The following is a 20,151-nucleotide window of genomic DNA, read 5'->3' on the forward strand; positions in this document are numbered from 1 at the left end:
GGCCCCATGTGAACCATAAGTTTAAGGGCCCACAAAGCAAAGCAGCCTTTAGTTCACACTAATAGACAATCACATGGTTGTTGGTATGAAACAGAACACTTGGTGTTTTATGTTTAAAGCAGAATGCTTGGACAGAGTAGAGAAGGTTTACTAGAGCTGAAGGACATGTTCCCAATTTTGGAAGCACAAATGACTGGAAAAGGTTATAAGAGATAGGAAATATAATCATCTAGAAAAGAATAATTTGATTAGGGATAGTCAGCACGATTTTGTGAAGGGTAAGTCGTGCCTCACAAACCTTATTGAGTTCTTTGAGAAGGAGTCCAAACTGCTAGATGAGAGTAAACCAGTTGATGTGGTGTATATGGACTTCAACATGGTGCTCGATAAGGTTCCCCAAAGTAGGCTATTGTACAAAATGCAGAGGAATGGGATTGTGGGAGATATAGCAGTTTGGATCAGTAATTGGCTTGCTGAAAGAAGACAGAGGATGGTGGTTGATGGGAAATGTTCATCCTGGAGTCCAGTTACCAATGGTGTACCGCAAGGGTCGGTGTTGGGTCCACTGCTGTTTGGCATTTTAATAAACGACCTCGATGAGGGCGTAGAAGTGTGGGTTAGTAAATTTACAGATGACACTAACGTCAGTGGAGTTGTGGATAGTGACGAAGGATGTTGTAGGTTACAGAGAGACATAGATAAGCTGCAGAGCTGGGCTGAGAGGTGGCAAATGGAGTTTAATGCATACAAGTGTGAAGGATTTACTTTGGTCGGAGTAACCGGAATGCAAATTACTGGGCTAATGGTAAGATTCTTGGTAGTGTAGATGAGCAGAGAGATCTCAGTGTCCAGTTACACAGATCCTTGAAAGTTGCCACCTAGATTGATAGGGTTGTTAAGAAGGCATACAGTGTTTTAGCTTTTATTAATAGAGAGATCAAGTTCCGGAACCATGAGGTTATGCTACAGCTGTACAAAACTCTCGTGTGGCCGCACTTGGAGTATTATTTACAGTTCTGGTCACCACATTATAAGAAGGATATGGAAGCTTTGGAAAGGGTGCAGAGGAGATTTACTTGGATGTTGCCTGGTATGGAGGGAAGGTCTTACGAGAAAAGGCAGAGGGGCTTTCTCTAGAGAGAAGGTTGAGAGGTGACTTAATAGAGACATATAAGATAATCAGAGGGTTAGATAGGGTGGACAGGGAGAGCCTTTTTCCAAGAATGGTGACAGTGAGCACGAGGGGGCATAGTTTTAAATTGAGGGGTGATAGATATAGGACAGATGTCAGAGGTAGTTTCTTTACTCAGTGAGTAGTAAGGGTATGGAATGCTTTGCCTGCAACGGTAGTAGATTCGCCAACTTTAAGTACATTTAAGTCGTCATTGGACAAGCATATGGACGTACATGGAATAGTGTCGGTTAGATGGGCTTCAGATTGGTATGGCAGGTCGGTGCAACATTGACGGCTGAGGGGCCTGTACTGCGCTGTTCTATATTATATTAACCCTCATCTAAATAGGCAGACAAACTTTACCTCTTCTAGCTGTTGTGTTTGAAACATGCCATGATTCAGCCATCAAAGTGAAAAATATCTTTCACAGTACTTGGTTAGAAAATATTGTCCTGTGAGCTGCTGGTTGAAGCTGTATTATTTTGCAAATTAAATCCCATGAGGGTTTTCTTTTCTCATTCATCATCAGTTTCTATTTCCTATGCCAAAATAGCTCTCAATCCAGCAAGTTAATTTGCCATTAATTCGATAAGCTCTGGTCATTTCTGGACATTGAGTGTGGAGAACTTCATCAACATGCCCTTAGAAAATCCAAATAAAGTGCACCTACACATTCACCTGCTCAAAGAATTCCAGTGAATTTGTGGGGCATGAAGTGTCGCCACTAACTTCATGACGACAATTTCTAATCGCTCCTTTATTCTTTTACGTGAACATTGATAGCATCTCATAAAATTCTTTCAACCATTTTTCCCATTATGAACATTAAGTGAACTTGTTTCTAATCTCTCAATTCATCTCTTGCTTTCTTTTATATTCGGAATTTCATTTACTATCCTAAACTACAGTTTCTGCATGCGTACATAGAGAGACTGCAAAAACATGAACCAGGATCCAGTAATTTTCATAATGATTCTTAAGTGCATCCCTTTGACTCCAGGTATCCTATATGGATGGAAGTCTTCGAGGTTCTTTATTACCTATGTAAGTCTTGCAGTAAAAATAGACTATACATTTTCAACATACAATATCTCATTTTCAGCTCATTGACCTTTTGTGGACTAAATATTTAAGGGAAAAAAATGACATAAGATGGCCACAGTGATCATGTGACCACCAGTTAAGTCAGCTCATGAACCAAGCCTGCTGGACACACTTTCCTCATTCCTGATGAAGGGCTTATGCCCGAAACATCGAATTTCCTGTTCCTTGGATGCTGCCTGACCTGCTGTGCTTTTCCAGCAACACATTTTCAGCTCTGACTCCAGCATCTGCAGACCTCACTTTTTCCTCATGAACCAAACAATAAGCAAGTCTCAGTCTGAGTTTAAATAAAGATGTCATTAAAATAGCTGGAACCAGCCACCTAGATATGTATCGCTTGATTGATTTTTTTGGAAGTTTGAAATAATGGGATGGAAAACAGGGAAGCCAGAGGCAGGAAATTGCGAATGAACTCTACTTCAGAGAACCGATATTGCAAATGAGTAGCAACTTTCATAATAGCAAAATACGGCAGATGCGAGAAATCGAAAACAAACACAGAAAATTCTGGAAAAACTCAGCAGTTCTGGTAGCATGGGTGGACAGCGAGACAGTTGTTGTTTCACAACATGACGACTCTGCTTTAGTTCTGAAGACTCAAAACGTTAACACTATTTTTCTCTCTCCATACATGCTGCCAGGCCTATTGAGTTTCTCCAGCATTTTCTGAGGAGTACTCTTTATGAATAAACTTGGTACTCAACAGTGAATACAGTGGTACTTGACTGTATTGACCTCATATTTGTCCATGCGTTGACTTCCTCACAGGATAAAGAATAGCAACAGAGTCTCTTGGCTCGCTTTCCAATCTCCTGAGCCTCTTCAAATACTCCATCTCCAACTACAAGTAAGTGTTTCTTGTTTAAAAATATTTGGCTTTTAGATTTCACTGGACCTCCTCAGTGAGCTGCAATAATTTTGACCTCGCTATTTTTTTCCTATTGATAGATTTTGTTTCTTTAAGGAAATTATCCAACCATAAAATTATTTTTTCTCTGTCATATTGCTTTCTAGTTTAACTTACTCTTTAATCCTCCATATTTATGTTTCGTGGTAGCAATTTGCAAAGCTTATTGTTCACCATTCATTTGTTCCAGTTGAGGTTTTTATTAATTTAAGCAAAATTAGGGTGTTATCACCAAAACATTTGAGTCAAAGTTAACACTTAACACCTCGTCAAGGTCTATAGTTAAATTGTGGACCAGGTGCAGTTTTTGAATGTTATGTCATAAGCTCAACTAAGGTTTGAGTAAAGTAATAATTGTTATTAGAAAGATAAAACCCCGGCTTATTACATAGCAGATCTGAATCGCTTCTGAAGTAACATATTCACTTAATTAATCTAAAGCGTTGGAATTCGAATAGTTATAGAAACCTGGAGCACTTGGAAAATAATGTTGAGAAAGTCAACATTGAGTTGAGGTGTAAGCAAATGAATCTTAAAAAATCAACATTTCATGTGAGAGATATTTTCTGATCTTGCCTCGTTTTCTGCTTTAAGAGTTTGTCTTTGCACAGCCATTCTATTTCCACTAAAATTGAAAGCATTAGATTTGGCATGTCATTTTATGTCATGTGAGCAGGGAAGACACTTTACAGAAAAATATCAGAGATTATATTTTTCTAATAAAAATATTTAGCCCTTCAATTTTGAGGAAAAAAGCACTATCATCCAGAAAGAAGGAAAATAATATTGTTTGGATCATTCTGTCTCTGTCACCTTATTGATGCAGTTTGTAGTTTATTCAAAGAGGACAAGTTATCTCAGGCTGACAGCTTTAGAAAGGTGGATCAGAAGACTGTCTGCACTGATAAGCAACACTACAAAGCAAACGTAAAAGCAAGCTCTAGGTAAAAGATGACATGAACTACACACTATTGGTATCCAGCAATGAAAACAATTAACATCTTCTCCCTCTGTAATGAATCAGGCCAGGAATTGCTGGAATGCCGTTTTCTGTCGCAACGTCTATGATAAAGAGCATGTTGCTAACAATCAAAGCCCGAGCTCTGAAGCCTTCTTCGAAGCTGGGGGTCAGCTTGTTCTCATCAAGTTGAACTTTTTCTTGTGCAGTCTTGTGTATTTTTTTTTGACAGCACAGATCAGTTCTGGGACCCAGACATTGAAAACTAAAGACAGAAGATCAAAGGATGCTTAGCAAGGCTGGTGTGCCTCCCCATTAAAAAATACATGCAATATTGCATAAATAAATTGACTCACTGAGTTTTATCCCTGTGGGGTAGCTCTGGTAGGCAGCCTGGGTCTATAAATCTGGAAAAAGCAATATCTGGGAACAATTGTGCTCTGTATTAGTCCCCTCCCATTTTGATCTGAAAGGCTACAGTGTTCAAAGCAAAGGCAACAATCATATTGTGCAGTAAGAACTGGACTGTTCCAGAAATTAGAGAACACAATACTAGTGGATTGGCTTCTTCTTTTGCATTGTTTAATTTGCACATTTACAAAAGTCGTCATAATACCAAAGATATCTCATGCTGTATTTGCTTTTACCCTCCATTTTCAAAAAAATAATGAAAGTCTTTCATTTACAAAATGGGGTTAAGAGGAGAGCTCGGTTATTTAAATTACAGCAAGTTAGGTCTCGTCACTAATCAAGAATCTAACATAAAAATAGTCTTTACTCAAGGCAGTAATCTGATATTATTCTGTCATTTGCCATTGTTAACTACCACCTTTGTCCACAAAACAACACTCACTGACCCCCACAATAAATCATCAGGAAGAGTGTTGAGACATTTTCACAGCATAATAAAATGCTCTCTAAAAATAAATCTTTAGTTTCTTCTGCTCTTTCTTTCCAAATGAGTGTCAGTATCTATTTAGAGTACCAGGATTATTGGCAGAAAAGTGAATGGGTTGGTCAAATTGATTGCACCACCTCCCCATATTTTTAACTATAGGTGAGTATCAGCATGAGACTGTCCCTCTCTGTTACATCAGCCTCACTCTAAGACCCTCTGACATTTTGTGCATTAGTTCATGATTTCCTCAACAATTAAGAGATCAAATAAAGATAATCTGTAACATAATGCTGGATAAAACAGCATACCACAGATGGACTTTGAGATCCACCGGACTTTTCAAATTTATCATGATAATTTTCCAAGGTGAAGGAGAAACACCTCAAAGTAAAAGGAGAAATCAACCATTTGTAGTCACTGCATAAGGACCAGCATAAAGGATTGCAGGATTAATCACCAACATCAAACATGTCATTTCCGGTTGAATCTATGCTTGAAATAAGGAAACCCATTTCTTTCAGTTGCCAATGGTTCAGGTTTTGCATGTACTTCAACCGTAGGAGTTCAGCATTCAAAACAGCAAACAATTAAGTGATGCTGAGTATTAGCCACCATGGACTTTTAATAATATTCAAAATCGTAATGGTATTCAATGGTCAACAGCTAGCTTAGTGTTCTATAGTGAGCTCTACCTTGGTACAAGTGGCTTCAGCAACCATACAGGCATTATACATGAACAGCAGTGCATAATTTGAGCTGTAAACGTGATCTGGCCCAGGCACAGGAACCACAGATGGGATTCTGCAGTCCTCTTTGGAACTGCAGTGATCAATTTATTCCTGGCTTTACAAACTGATCTCTTGTATTCTATCTGAAGAGCTGATAATATGTGGAAAGCTATGGAATCTGAGCACTAATACAATGATCAACTTTTGTACTGGATCCTGATTCCAATATTTGAAGTGATTACTTCAAAGTTACAATGGAACAAGCTTCATAAGGATATGTTTCAAACTGTTGACCCTCAATTGAAGTTTCTGTATTAGTAAATTTTCAAACTATTCCATAATTAAAAAAGACCTGTCTCAAATAACTGTTTTTAAGAAAAATCTTCATTGTGCCCAGGTTCAGGGGAGTGGCGCTATACTGCCAGCCTTCCTGTCTTGCTGTCCTGCTTTTTTCACTCGGTGCTATCCTCCCTCAGGTGCCAGCCAGAGGTGACATTCACAAATTCTGCCATAGATTTTAAAGCTGCCCAAACAGTGGGGTCCTCTCTCTTCACCAGAGGAAGGTGGATCAGGCTGATGGATTTTACCTGCAGTTGACTGTGAAAGAATCACACACATAATACCCATATTTTTGCTGTGTATAACCACCTTAATTGTGGTGGTGTAGCAGCGTGTGTCAGCTATGATTGGAAAAACAACAGACGTCTCTTTGTATGAAATTCTGATAGTTTACCATTGCCATTGCTTAAATAGCATCAGTGAAAACACTACTTACAACACAATGTATCATATTAGAACAAATGATACTCTACAAAACAAATTATTTTTAGATTCCTTTGTTTTAAACAGCAAATAAGTTACCTTTATACTTCTGGACATTTTGCAACTTCAATATCAGTATATTATCAACCCATAGTTGACAAGACTTCTGCTACACCTCGGTTTTTAAGGAGCTCCACACACTGATGCTGTGAGTATTCACTCAACATTGCTGCTTATGCTTTCTCCTATTTTCTGTTGAAATGTAAACAGTGAACAATACCATAGGTTGCAGGAATTTAAACACAAATGGAGGTCAAACAAGGCAACCACCCATCTGGTTTTGAACCTGTCAGACTAAAAATGGAAACACTGGCATGTATGTAGCACCTCTCACAAGCCAATGAATAACTTTTGAAGTATAGTTGCTGTTGCAATGTAGCATAACAGTTTTATTTGGGAGGGTGACCATCTGCTCATTTTAATAATTGAAATCTGGACAGAAAAAGTTTTGGTTTCATTTGCTTAACTTTAACGACTGGTGCAGGCATGCACCAGCAAGGTTTGATACATTTTCCCACATGAACAGGTGGGCCTACTTGCTGTTTCACACTCATGTACAGTATTCAAAATGTGTGCCTGCCAACAGCATTTTTAGTGACTGACCCTGTCTGATGTTGAACTGGCTAAAAGCTAGTCATTACTAGTCTGAGCTCCAGTCATGCTTTCTCAGAATTATATCTAGAAAGACATACAGTTGAAGAGCAGTCAACATCCAAAACATTAAGTCTGCTCTTTCCACAGTTACTGCTTCCACTGACTTTCATTTTCTATTTATGTTTTGTTCCTTGCTGCAGCTTTTACAAATACCACCCATTGTCTTCAACCAAGGGGTGCCAAATCCAGCACTTCACACAACATCAAAAGATCCATCCTGATCACAAAGGCACATAATGTGATTGACTCCTGGTGATTTATTCCTGGCTGCCTTGAACTGCACAGTAGTCTAACATTGATATAATGCATTATCAATCAATAACAGTTTGCATCAGTAAAGAATAAAGATCACTTGAAATGACTGGACTACAATCAATATTAACAAAAGCAATTCTTTCTTTGCAGTCAAAATTCTGTCAAATCCCAAATAAGGGCAAACATTAAAGTTAATTTCTTACCAGTTATAAAAACTCAACACCATGCAAGGGCATTCAATTATGAAGGACCTGCTGTTACAAGAACAGCAATGTAGAACGGATGCCAACAACTTTATTATTAACTCATTTTATTACTTTCCTTTTTCTTTTAGTAATAAGGTTGTTTTTATTTGTTGTGGTCCTTTAAAAAGCGGTCACAATTATTTAGTTTGTAGTTGAGGGATACCCCAATGTCTCCTGAATAGTGAAAGACTTTTGAAACATTTCCTGATTTAAACTAGGAAGCTCTAACCCTAGTGGTAACAGCTTAACAAACGGAGTGGCTCCACTGCTGCTCGTGGTGTGGGCAACTATCCTATAAGGTATTTTCAACTAAGAACCTTCAAAGCTGGTCTCGCAAGACAATCATCTACTGCTATCTGTCAGGTTACCCTGGAGTTTTGAAGTCACTGCTTGGTACAAACCTTAACCAATTTAAGGTAAAAGCTCAGAATTAAAAGCCAGAAATATCACTTTTGAGCAATGTGCTACGAAATCCACCCTACTTGTAAAGTGGCAAAGCCCTGCAGTGCCAACAGCTTGGACAAAAGAACCACTTCTCCATAATGTAAAGGTAACACAATAAGAGCGTATGGTCTGGTTAGTGTATAGCTGTTAACTGTACAGCCTGTCTAAAGGTACAATTGTTCCTTGTTCAGTTCAGTGAGAGTCTGTTCTGTAAAGTGCATTCTAATAAGGGTCATTTTCGACGTGCTCGATGGGTTGCAGCTACAAACACAATACCCTATGCAGATTAATGGCTCTATTGTTACCTCTTGTAAATGCTAATCTGTCAATTGTGTATCTAAATAGGTCACTTTAACACCTCATTATTCACTAACATGAAGCTCACCACTGAGAATGTCATGCCTATGATTTCCTCAGCTATATTGTGACTGCAAATATGATTCAGATTTTTTCTAAATAACTCTGTTTGACAGAAAGTACCTGCTACTTTAAAGGTGTTTTTTACATTATAGGAATGCAGCCAACTGTGGATGAGAATTTACATTTCCTGTTCTGTGAGAGATTAGAATCTGCATGATCTGCTCTGTTATGGAGAACAGTAAATGTGGAGTGCTGGCTGGTTCACGTCATGCCCTCTGGGTCTCTATTAACTTTGCAGCCCAGCAGCCCGACAAAGATTGCCTGCTAAAGTTGGAAAGCATGAGGCCACTCTCCTGAAACAGGATCCCAGGTCTCAGTGTTGAAACATAATAAACATAAAACATTTTATTCATCCGCACACCCTACATTCTGACGAAGGAAATTGTGTTAAAATAAGTTAATGGTGCAAGATTATTAATCTGAAATGCTAACTCTGTTCTTTTCTCTTCTCTGACACTGTCTGACCTGCCAGCATTTTCTGTTTGTGTGCCAGAACTTCTGTCACATGGAGATAGAGTGTTAATTGTATACTATTCTGGGTGTTAAACTATATTCAGGTGGTAAGGATTAATCAGGGATTCACGTGCGCTCATAAATATAGGAACAGCCTGAAACTGTAATTATTGAATTGGAGGTGCACAATATATGAGGTGTGCTTATATAAATAAAAAGCTTGTGCATAGCATCCTGGATTCAATTTGATCCTTCACTACTTTGCTGAGTTATAACACAGATGCAAATTTTGTCTCTCGTCAGCAATACAATGACGACATTTGATGCAATTTACCTCACCACGGTGTGTTTGGTTAAAAAGAGATTTTGGTACTTTTAGAAATATTGTGCCACCAACACAAATGGGTTGAAACAGATATTATGAATGAAAATCCTCATTGACTTTCTCTTAATTGTTTATGTGTTCAGAGATATCCAAAGCACCTGATTGATTGCAAGTTAAAGAGACCCTGAATGACCGTAAAGGCTTCAGGAGCATACTTTCTCCAGACAGTCTGTTGCATTTGTGAAACTGCTCTAATCATAAATTGGTTTTACCCACACAAAATGATGTGGTTAAAATTAAGAATGAAATCGAGAATATTCAGCTGCTCTGCTGGACAATATTACCTGGAATATGTGAAGAGTGAAAATTCTTAGTCCAACATGAAAGCTGAAATATGCCTATTTCTGAACTCCACTGTCTGACTCCTTATATTAGTCCAGTTCTGCATTTGTTAAGTTAGGTACTAGTGTGTTGCTTTCCAAGTTCCACAGAGACTAACCACATTATTGGGAGATATATGAGAAATAAATTAGAGAATTGCTGTGGTGCCAGACTGAGTTCATATGATTATATTGGCATGAGATTTTACTTTTCAATACCAATTAGTATAGTTCATGCAGCCAGAATAATTTTATAATAACTAACATATCAAGATAGGAGAGAGTGGACATCAACCAGGATTTAGTTCACTTTGAAGTAGTCTCCTGTTTGTCAATTTGATTATCTTTTAATCAGAGTGATAATTAGATGTGGGCACTTAGTATGGCCCTCAGTGGAATATACTTGTATTGGCTCACCTCACTTTTATTTCTTTTTCTATCATGAGTTAGCTGATTTCAGATGAGACTGAGACAAGGTGGGTACAATTGGCTTCAACACTCTTGAGATGGAGGAGAATTGTGAATCAGCTTGGCCTCCTTTTTTAATGATTGCTAGTCAGTGACCTTTCTGGGGAGTATACAGGATCTGGTTTTGCTGGCAAGCTGTCCACTATCAAATGACCTGTCATCACTTATTGCTGGGTTCATACATGAAGACTGACCATTTGGATGAATGTGTGGGGTTACCCATAGGCTCACTCTTCACTTTATGATGAAGGGGGAGTGAAGAAAAGTGGAAAAAGGTTAAAAGAAAAACTGCCAGAGCTTCAACATCAAAGCATGTTAGATGTCCAAATTTTCTATTCAAAAGATTGGTGTGGTTAGATCCATTTTAAAAACATATTTTATTTGCAAATATCTGCATTCTAATTTTTAAGAACAGTTTTATTGAAAATTAATGGGTTAATACATTTATAGTGGACAGTTGTGGCTGAATGAATCCCAACTATTAAAACTAAACACTAAGTGTAAGCTCTTAGCAATAAAGGCATCACCCTTGTTATTTATTGGTATGAGTCAAAAAGAATTACAGTCCATAATTCAGGTCTACATCTGTACTTAATTCAAACAAAGCTATACTACTAAATTTAAATTCATAGTTTTATAAATACAACTGACAGGACCTTATAAATACGAGAAACTGCCTGAGAGACATAATTTAACTTTAAATGGCTTAAACTCTTGAATTGTTAGGCAGTAAGGCTTATTTTTCTAATAATAGGGATTTATGCTTTGGAGAAAATGTCCCCAAAAGCAGCTGGTTGCTGCCATGGTGACCTGCCTCTTGGTTCCTCTGAATTATTTTATTTCTTCCCATGTAAGAAGTTATTGACATAAACATCAACACAGATGCTCCAGGAGACGAGACCTGGGTTTCTTGAGCTCTTGATCATCCAGGAATGTGTCAACTGCTTAAGATAATCTAGTGCCAGCTCAGTTTGTGCACCATGCTCCCCTCAGGGAGGGGCATAATCAAGCCTGCTCCTCATTTTTCACTTTCCACTCCCTTCACCTCAAACTTTAGTTTGCAGGGAAAGAAATGCATTGTAGAGAGTGGCATAATTTGAATGGCTTTTCTCAAATATAACAAAGTCAGGAAAGAATTAACCCTCTGACTTCCAGGTTTATTTCAGATAAATAATTCTGGTCAGTTGTATATTTAAGATATTTAGCGAGTTTTCAGTTGGATTTTTTTTGTCAATTATTATTTCATTCCTGTGTGGTTCTGTTCGCCGAGCTGGGAATTTGTGTTACAAACGTTTTGTCCCCTGTCTAGGTGACATCCTCAGTGCTTGGGACCCTCCTGTGAAGCACTTCTGTAATGTTTTCTCCGGCCTTTATAGTGGTTTGTCTCTGCCAGAGTTTGGGTTGAATTTGTGGTAAGACTGTTTGTTCTACCCAAACTCTGGGTCAGATATGTAGATGACACCTTTGTAATCATCAAAAACACAGAAATAGAAAACACACACTGGATCATCAACGCCACACTCACAGGAATCCGATTCACTAGAGAGGAAGAAAAGGACAACCAACTCCCATTCCTAGACGTGATGGTACAGAGAATACCGAATGAAGAATTCACCACAAAGGTATACAGGAAAACCACACACACAGACCAAGTCTTGAACTACGAAAGCAACCACCCCAACACACACACAAAAGAAGTTGCATCAAGACACTGTTCAAAAGGGCCACAACACACTGCAGTACACCAGAACTGCAAAATGAGGAAGAAGAATACCTCTACAATATATTCGTCAAAAATGGATACCCCCGCAATTTCATCAACAGATGCCTAAGAGAAAGACAACGGAATGAGGACATGCCACAACCCAAAGGACTAGCCACGTTACCATTCACCAAGAACATTTCTGAACTGACAGCCAGACTTCTATGACCACTAGGACTCATAATAGCACACAAACCAACAGCCACTCTCAGACAACAACTCACCAGGACAAAGGACCCGATACCCAGCGTGAGCAAAACCAACGTAGTGTACAAAATCCCATGCAAGGATTGCACAAAACACTACATAGGACAAACAGGAAGACAGCTAACGATCCGCATCCATGAACATCAACTAGCCACGAAACGACTCAACGAGCTATCTTTAGTAGCCACAAAAGCAGATGACAAGCAACATGAGTTCAACTGGGACAACACTACTATTATAGGACAAGCCAAACAGAGAACAGCCAGGGAATTCCTAGGGGCATGGCACTCATCCACAGATTCCATCAACAAACACATCGACCTGGACCCAATATACCGGCCACTGCAGCGGACAGCTGGAACTGGCGATCGGAAGCGGCAGAGACAAACCACTATAAATGCCAGAGGAAACATCACAGAAGCGCTTCACAGGAGGCTCCCAAGCAATGAGGATGTCACCTAGACAGGGGATGAAACGTCTGCAACACAAATTCCCAGCTCAGCGAACAAAAACACAACAACGAGCACCCGAGCTACAAATCTTCTCACAGACTTTGAATTATTTCATTCCCTTCAGTGTCCTCTCCAGATGAAATCAACTCAAACTCAGATGCTGGTTTATGAGAGGTTCTTTATTTCTACCTAGGTGCATGGCACTATTCATATCTATCCCAGGTAATTAATTTGTGGGATAGACAATTCTGCTAAACCCAACGCTGTCATCAATATTCTCAAATGCACTTTCAAGTTGTGACTTATAGCTCACTCCTCAGCCAAGGGTGTTGCAGTAAATTGTAACCACTTTGTTAAAATAAAGGCAAGGTAAGGCACATGTTGCAAGTCAAGGTGCTTGAAAAATTCAGCACACCTGACAGCATCTGTGAAGAGAGTAACACAGTTAATATTTGAAGTTGAATATGCCTTTTATTCAGAACTGAACAGTGATGGTTATCATTCTGTAGAAAAAGGTGGAATGCAGGCAGTGGAACAGAAGAAAAGATCAGGGAATGTCAGAAGGTGAGAGGTGTCACAAAAAAAAAGACAAAGGTTGTGATGGTTGTAAACTTGGGATATAGATTACGTGTCAATGGTTGTTAATAGTAGAAGAGCGGCCAGCTATGCTGAAAGCAAAATTAAGAAAAGACATAGAAATGGGAAGAGATGGCAAATTGGTGCTTGGGCTGGGGGGGGGGTGGGGGTGGGGAGGGGGCGGGGGGGGGTGGTGGTGGTGGTGGTGTGGGTCCAGAAGGTTATGAAGTTTCAACATGGAAATGCATGCTGTACCCTCCAGCCTAGGGCGGATTTCACTGGAACCTTACAGTAGAACTAGGATAGAAATGTGAGAAATGAGAGAAACATGGTGTATTAAAATGTCAAGTCTTTTGAGGTTAGGGTCAAACCTGAGCAGAGGTGTCCCATTAATCAATGAGCCAGTCTGTATTTGGCTTCCAAGAGTAGATAGGACCACATTGTGAGCAGCAGATGCAGTAGACTAGATCAAAAGAAATCCAGGTAAATTGTCACTTTGCTTGGGGGGAGTGGGTTGTGATCTTACACAGTGAGGAGGGAGGAGGTCAAAGGGCCAGTAGAACCCATGACTTTGCTGAACTGATGGCTCAACCTCTCCCAGTCATGTCTTTACAAACTGAGGCACTGGAGAAAACTCAGTTTTGGAGAGTAGGGAATTTGCAGTGGAGCAACACTTCCATCTACATCATGTTGAACTTCAGATTTAAACCTTGTACAGAAACTCAGCTCTGCAGCTTTTGATTACATGTCAGAAGGCATTTTAGGTCTAAAGTTAATTGGTAGCAAATTTTAAATAGCAGCACTGCAAACCAGCTCTTTGGCTATCTACTGCACTGAGCATTTTGCTGTTATTGTGGATGGTTTTGGATTTAGCTCATGTATATTCACTTTGATATTGTTAGATAGTAAAGCCAGATTTGTCAACTGATCTTTTGCAAAATAACATTTCATCCGTGTCCTAGATTTAATATTCACGCTCAGCAAAAGGTACCAACACAAATTGCCTATTATAATAGTCTAAATTATTCCACTTTGAAGAGTGGTCAAATTGGGAAATCTTTGAATACAGTGAACTTGTATCTGATTCAAAAGTCAGCAGGGCTATAGGATTAGCAATATTGCTGAACCCAATGTTTGTGGAGTTAGGAGATGGATTCTTCAACTGCAGACATTTGGTGTGTGTGGGTACATCTATAACTTGATTGAGAAAGGTACGGGTGTTTGATTCCTCACAGCAGGTGCATTGTGTCTCAGGATTCACTTTACAATTCACAAAGGAACTCATACCAAGGAAGTCAATCCAGGCGTTCACCAACAAGAAAGCCTGGATGAATCAGGACATACAGAGAGTAAAAACAATGACTGCAGATGCTGGAAACCAGATTCTGGATTAGTGGTGCTGGAAGAGCACAGCAGTTCAGGCAGCATCTGAGGAGCAGTAAAATCGACATTTCAGAACCTGCTAAAAACCAGGTTTGAGGCCTTCAGATCAGGAGACCCACTCAACTATAAGGAATTCAAGTATGACCTTCACAGAGCCATTAAGACTGCCAAGGACCAACACTGATCCAAACTAGAGACCCAGACAGATACCAGGTGACTACGGCAAGGACTAAGTGGCATCACAGTTTCTAAAAAGAGGCAGTGCAAGATAGCAGATGATGACACATCCCTCCCAGATCGTCTCAATGCCTTCTATGCTCGCTTTGAGCAGAATTTCGGCGGAGAGGTAACTAAACTTAGTGCTCTTGGACTAAGCCCCACTCTCTGCAACTGGATCCTCAGTTTCCTGACACACAGGCCACAATCAGTGAAGATTGGGGACAATATTTTATCCTCACTAACACTCATTACTGGAGCCCCCAAGGGGTTCGCACTCAGCCCCCTACTGTACTCACTGTATACCCATAACTGCATCGCCAAATACCAAACGAATGCCATTTACAAGTTCGCTAATGACACAACCATAGTCGGTCAAATCTCAGATAGTGACAAAACAGACTACAGACGAGAGGTGGAAGACCTGAAAAAAGACCTGAAATACTGAGAACAACCTAGCTCTCAATGCCAGCAATACCAAGGAATTCATTATTGACTTTCAGCGGGATGTTGCTCATGCCCCCCTACACATTAACAGCACAGAGGTAGAATGAGTGGAGAGTGTCAAGCTCCTGGGAGTGGTCATCAATAACAAGCTTTCTTAGACTCTTCATGTGGACACATTGGTTACGAAGGCCCAACAACATCTCTTCTTCCTCAGGCAGCTGAGGAAATTTGGCATGACACCGAATTTCATTGACAGCTTTTATAGGTGTGCCATTGAGAGCATTCTGTCTGGATGTATCAGTACTTGGTATGGCAACTGTACCATTAAAGATCAGAGACGGTTACAGAGTGTGGTGAACTCAGCCCGGACAATCACAAAGGCCAACCTGCCATCTATAGAATCCATCTGCCAGGCTCGCTGTCAAGGAAAGGCAGCCAGCCTTCTCAAAGACCCATCCCACCCTGGCAAAGCTTTTCTACAGCCTCTACCATTGGGGAGAAGGTACAGAAGCCTGAACACACACACACCAGCCGGTTTCGAAACAGTTTCTACCCGACTGTTGTTAGGATACTGAATGGACTCACAAACTCTTAGCATTCACTTGTAGCTGTGGTTTTTTTTCTGTTTTTGCCGCTGTTAACCTACTATTTACTTATCTATGCTATTTAACTATGTGATCTGCCTGTATTGCTCGCAAGACAAAGCTTTTAACTGTGCCTTGGCACACGTGGCAATAAATCCAATTCAATTCAAAGAATAATCCACCCTCTGTACTCTCAATCCTCCCTGGGGAGGCTAGTTCTTGATCTGTCTTATATCACTCAATGATCCCACCTTCAAAGTTACAGCAATCCCTGGTGGGGGTGAAAAAAACACAAAGAGCCACAATAAAGAGACCCTGCTATCAACTCCACCCCATTAGAGTCAACAATCTTGGATGCAGACAGAGACTTCACCTTCAGGCATGATTTACAGAAAAAACTCACAGTCAGCTCGGCCATTGGCATCTCCTGTCTTGGCAAAGTTAGTGCCCATTCTGTTGGACCCTTGCTGCACTAATTTTCTCATTTCCTTTCCATTGAAGTCAATCATTTTTCACCTAATGACAAACATTAAAATGATCATGATTTGGAGATGCCGATGTTTGACTGGGGTGTACAAAGTTAAAAATCACACAACATGAGGTTATAGTCCAACAGGTTTAATTGGAAGCACTAGCTTTTGGAGCGTCGCTCCTTCATCAACCACCTGATGAAGGAGCAACACTCCGAAAGCTAGTGTGCTTCCAATTAAACCTGTTGGACTATAACCTGGTGTTGTGTGATTTTTAACATTAAAATGATCCTACAATATCTCATTTACCAAACAAACAAGATTAAGTCTCTCATCATGGAGAATGCAGTTTTAATCATGGAAGCTCATTTTCCTCTTCAAGAATGGGAAATATTCTTTCGGATCAAGATCAAGCTGTAACTCTATGGCATCTCAGTTAAGGAGTTAATTCTTGTGCATGAACCAACAGAATGAGGACTAAGAAGCTGGCTAATAATAGCTGGTCTTGTCTGCATCACTGTCTTTGCATTTGCAGCAGCAGCAGTTGTCACTGAACAATTATCAGAAAGGAAGATGATTGCTGTATACCAATGGTAACCACAAAGGTAACTTCAATCGGCAATTCATGGTAGGGAAGCTTTTTTGGAATTTATGAGGCTGTGAAAGCTGTTATCTAAATGCTTGAACAAAGACGTTGCTGGAACTGCTCTGCAGCACTTGTGGTGAGAATCAGAGTTAACAGTTCAGGTTAACACTTTTTCATCAGAGATGTAACAGATCCTGGGAGAGTACAGAGACAGAATAGTAGGCTCATGGGTGAGGAAAAAGCAGAAGAAAAGGTGTGTGATCAGGTGAAAGAGAGATTAAATGATAAAAGAATGGTAATGGACAATTAAAGAATTAAAAGGTGTGTCAGACGAAGTCCAATTGGAAAAATACAATTATTACTAATAATTGCCATCTGAAAAGAAATGGAGTGGTCAAGATCTAAAATTGTTGAGTTTAGAAAGATCTAAAATGCCTAATGGGAAGATGAGGTGCTGTTCCTTGAGTTTATGTTGAGCTTCATTGAAACAGTGCAGGAGGCAAATGACAAAAAATAATCAGTGTGAATGGACCCGAAAATTAAAAGCATGGAAGGCTAAAAGCTTGCATACAGTCACACTAGACTGAATGGTTGTTCACAAGATGGCCACATAGTCTGCACTGGTTGCTCAGGTATAGAGGAAAAAGCATGATGAGTAGCAAATGTTAAATTGAAAGGAGAATATGTAACTCGCTATTTCAGTTGGAGGAAGTGCTCAGGGCTGATGGAAGATGGAATGGAAGAGGTAGAAGGACAGATGTTGTTGAAGGACTCCTTTGCTTGCATGGTAAAGTGCAATGGGAAGGGAAGTTGAGTATTGAGTTTAACTAATAAAGTTCAGTATAAGCTCAACTTCATCTTGTGATGTTGCTTTACAACCTGCTGGCTTTAGAAATGAGTAAATTCTCTCTCCAGTTTTCCAGATGGCATATTGAGTGATAATTCTACTGTATCCATTTAAACTATTCCTAGAATGATTTTGGTTTTCCATATTCAAAGAATCATCACTTCTGCCTTTCACTATCAGCTCTTTTATTATTTAATCTCTTTTCCCTTCCTGTATCATATTTTATCACAGACTCACCCATTGCAGTTTCCCCATTCTGCCTCTGTACTTGCTTAAAACCTGGGTGAAAAGGTCGGAAACAGCAACAATATGCATTCCTCTTCAGGTCCTGTCCAGTGCAATGATGAATATTTCTAGCATTTTGTGTTTTCATTTCAGATTTCTAGAATCTGCAGTGTTTTTGTTTAAAATCATGAAATAGAACATAGAACATAGAAAGATACAGCGCAGTACAGGCCCTTCGGCCCTCGATGTTGCGCCGACCGAATCCTACCTAACCTACACTAGCCCAATAACTTCCAAATGCCTATCCAATGCCCGCTTAAATGACCATAAAGAAGGAGAGTTCACCACTGCTACTGGCAGGGCATTCCATGAACTCACAACCCGCTGTGTAAAGAATCTACCCCTAACATCTGTCCTATACCTACCACCCCTTAATTTAAAGCTGTGTCCCCTAGTAACACCTGACTCCATTAGCGGTAAAAGGTTCTCAGTGTCGACCCTATCTAAACCCCTAATCATCTTATACACCTCTATCAAATCTCCCCTAAACCTTCTCTTCTCCAATGAGAACAGCCCCAAGTGCCTCAGCCTTTCCTCATAAGATTTTCCTACCATTCCAGGCAACATCCTGGTAAACCTCCTCTGCACTCGTTCCAATGCCTCCACATCCTTCCTATAGTATGGCGACCAAAACTGCACACAATACTCCAGATGAGGCCGCACCAGAGTCTTATACAGTTGCAACATGACCTCAGGACTCCGGAACTCAATACCTCTACCAATAAAGCCCAGTACACCATATGCCTTCCTCACAGCACTATTTACCTGGGTGGCAACTTTCAGAGATCTGTGTACATGGACACCAAGATCCCTCTGCTCATCCACACTACCAAGTAGCCTACCATTAGCCCAGTAATCCATCTTCTTGTTACTCCTACCAAAGTGAATGACTTCACACTTAGCTACATTGAATTCCATTTGCCACATTTCTGCCCAGCTCTGCAACTTATCTATATCCCGCTGTAACCTACCACTTCCTTCCTCACTATCCACAACTCCACCGACTTTTGTGTCATCCGCAAACTTGCTTACCCAGCTTTCAAGCCCTTCCTCTAGATCATTTATAAAGATAACAAAAAGCAATGGTCCCAAAACAGATCCTTGTGGTACACCGCTAGTAACTGCACTCCAAGATGAACATAGTCCATCAACTACTACCCTCTGTCTCCTTCCAGCCAGCCAATTCCTAATCCAAACCTCTAATGTATCCTCAATGCCATACCTCCGTAGTTTTAGCATTAGCCTACCATGGGGAACCTTATCGAACGCCTTACTAAAATCCATATACACAACATCTACTGCTTTACCCTCGTCCACTTCCTTAGTCACCTTCTCAAAGAACTCAATAAGGTTTGTGAAGCACGACCTGCCCTTCACAAAACCATGCTGGCTATCCTTGATCACGTTATTCCTATCCAGATGTTCATACATCTTATCCCTTACCATTCTCTCTAAGACTTTGCCCACCACTGAAGTCAGACTCACTGGCCTATAGTTACTAGGGCTATCCCTACTCCCTTTCTTGAACAAGGGGACCACATTCGCTATCCTCCAGTCCTCTGGTACTATTCCCGTTGACAATGACGACATAAAACTCCAGGCCAATGGCTCTGCTATCTCCTCCCTAGCTTCCCATAGGATCCTAGGGTAAATGCCATCAGGTCCAGGAGACTTATCTATTTTCATCCTCTCCAATATTCCCAGAACCTCTTCCCTGCATATTTCCAGGCCATCCATTGTAATCATTTGTGACTCCATATTCACATCAGCAACAGTGTCCTGTTCCTGAGTGAATACTGATGAAAAGTATTGATTTAGTGTCTCTCCAATCTCCTCCGCCTCCACACACAACTTCCCTTTACACCATGCCTGACTGGTACATACTTATCGAGGACACGTAGTAGCTGCTCCTTGAACAATCCCCACATCTCATTAGTGTTCTTCTCTTGAAGCCTGTTTTTCCAATCCACACATCCTAAGTCATGCCTCACTGCATCATAATTTCCCTGCCCCCAGCTATAACTCTTGCCCTGCGGCGCACACTTATCCCTCTCCATCACTAAAGTAAAAGTCACCGAGTTGTGGTCACTGTCCCCGAAGT

The 20,151-nt window shown here is 40.3% G+C and overlaps 1 protein-coding gene across 2 annotated transcripts in view; it reads right to left on the reverse strand.

Annotated features, from left to right (window-relative positions):
• Positions 1-20,151, reverse strand: part of sox6 (SRY-box transcription factor 6) — a 389,285-nt gene that overhangs the window by 240,728 nt on the left and 128,406 nt on the right. The gene's annotated exons all lie outside the window — the stretch shown is intronic.

This window comes from Hemiscyllium ocellatum, chromosome 18, assembly GCF_020745735.1.
Source record: "Hemiscyllium ocellatum isolate sHemOce1 chromosome 18, sHemOce1.pat.X.cur, whole genome shotgun sequence".
Lineage (NCBI taxonomy): Eukaryota > Metazoa > Chordata > Chondrichthyes > Orectolobiformes > Hemiscylliidae > Hemiscyllium > Hemiscyllium ocellatum.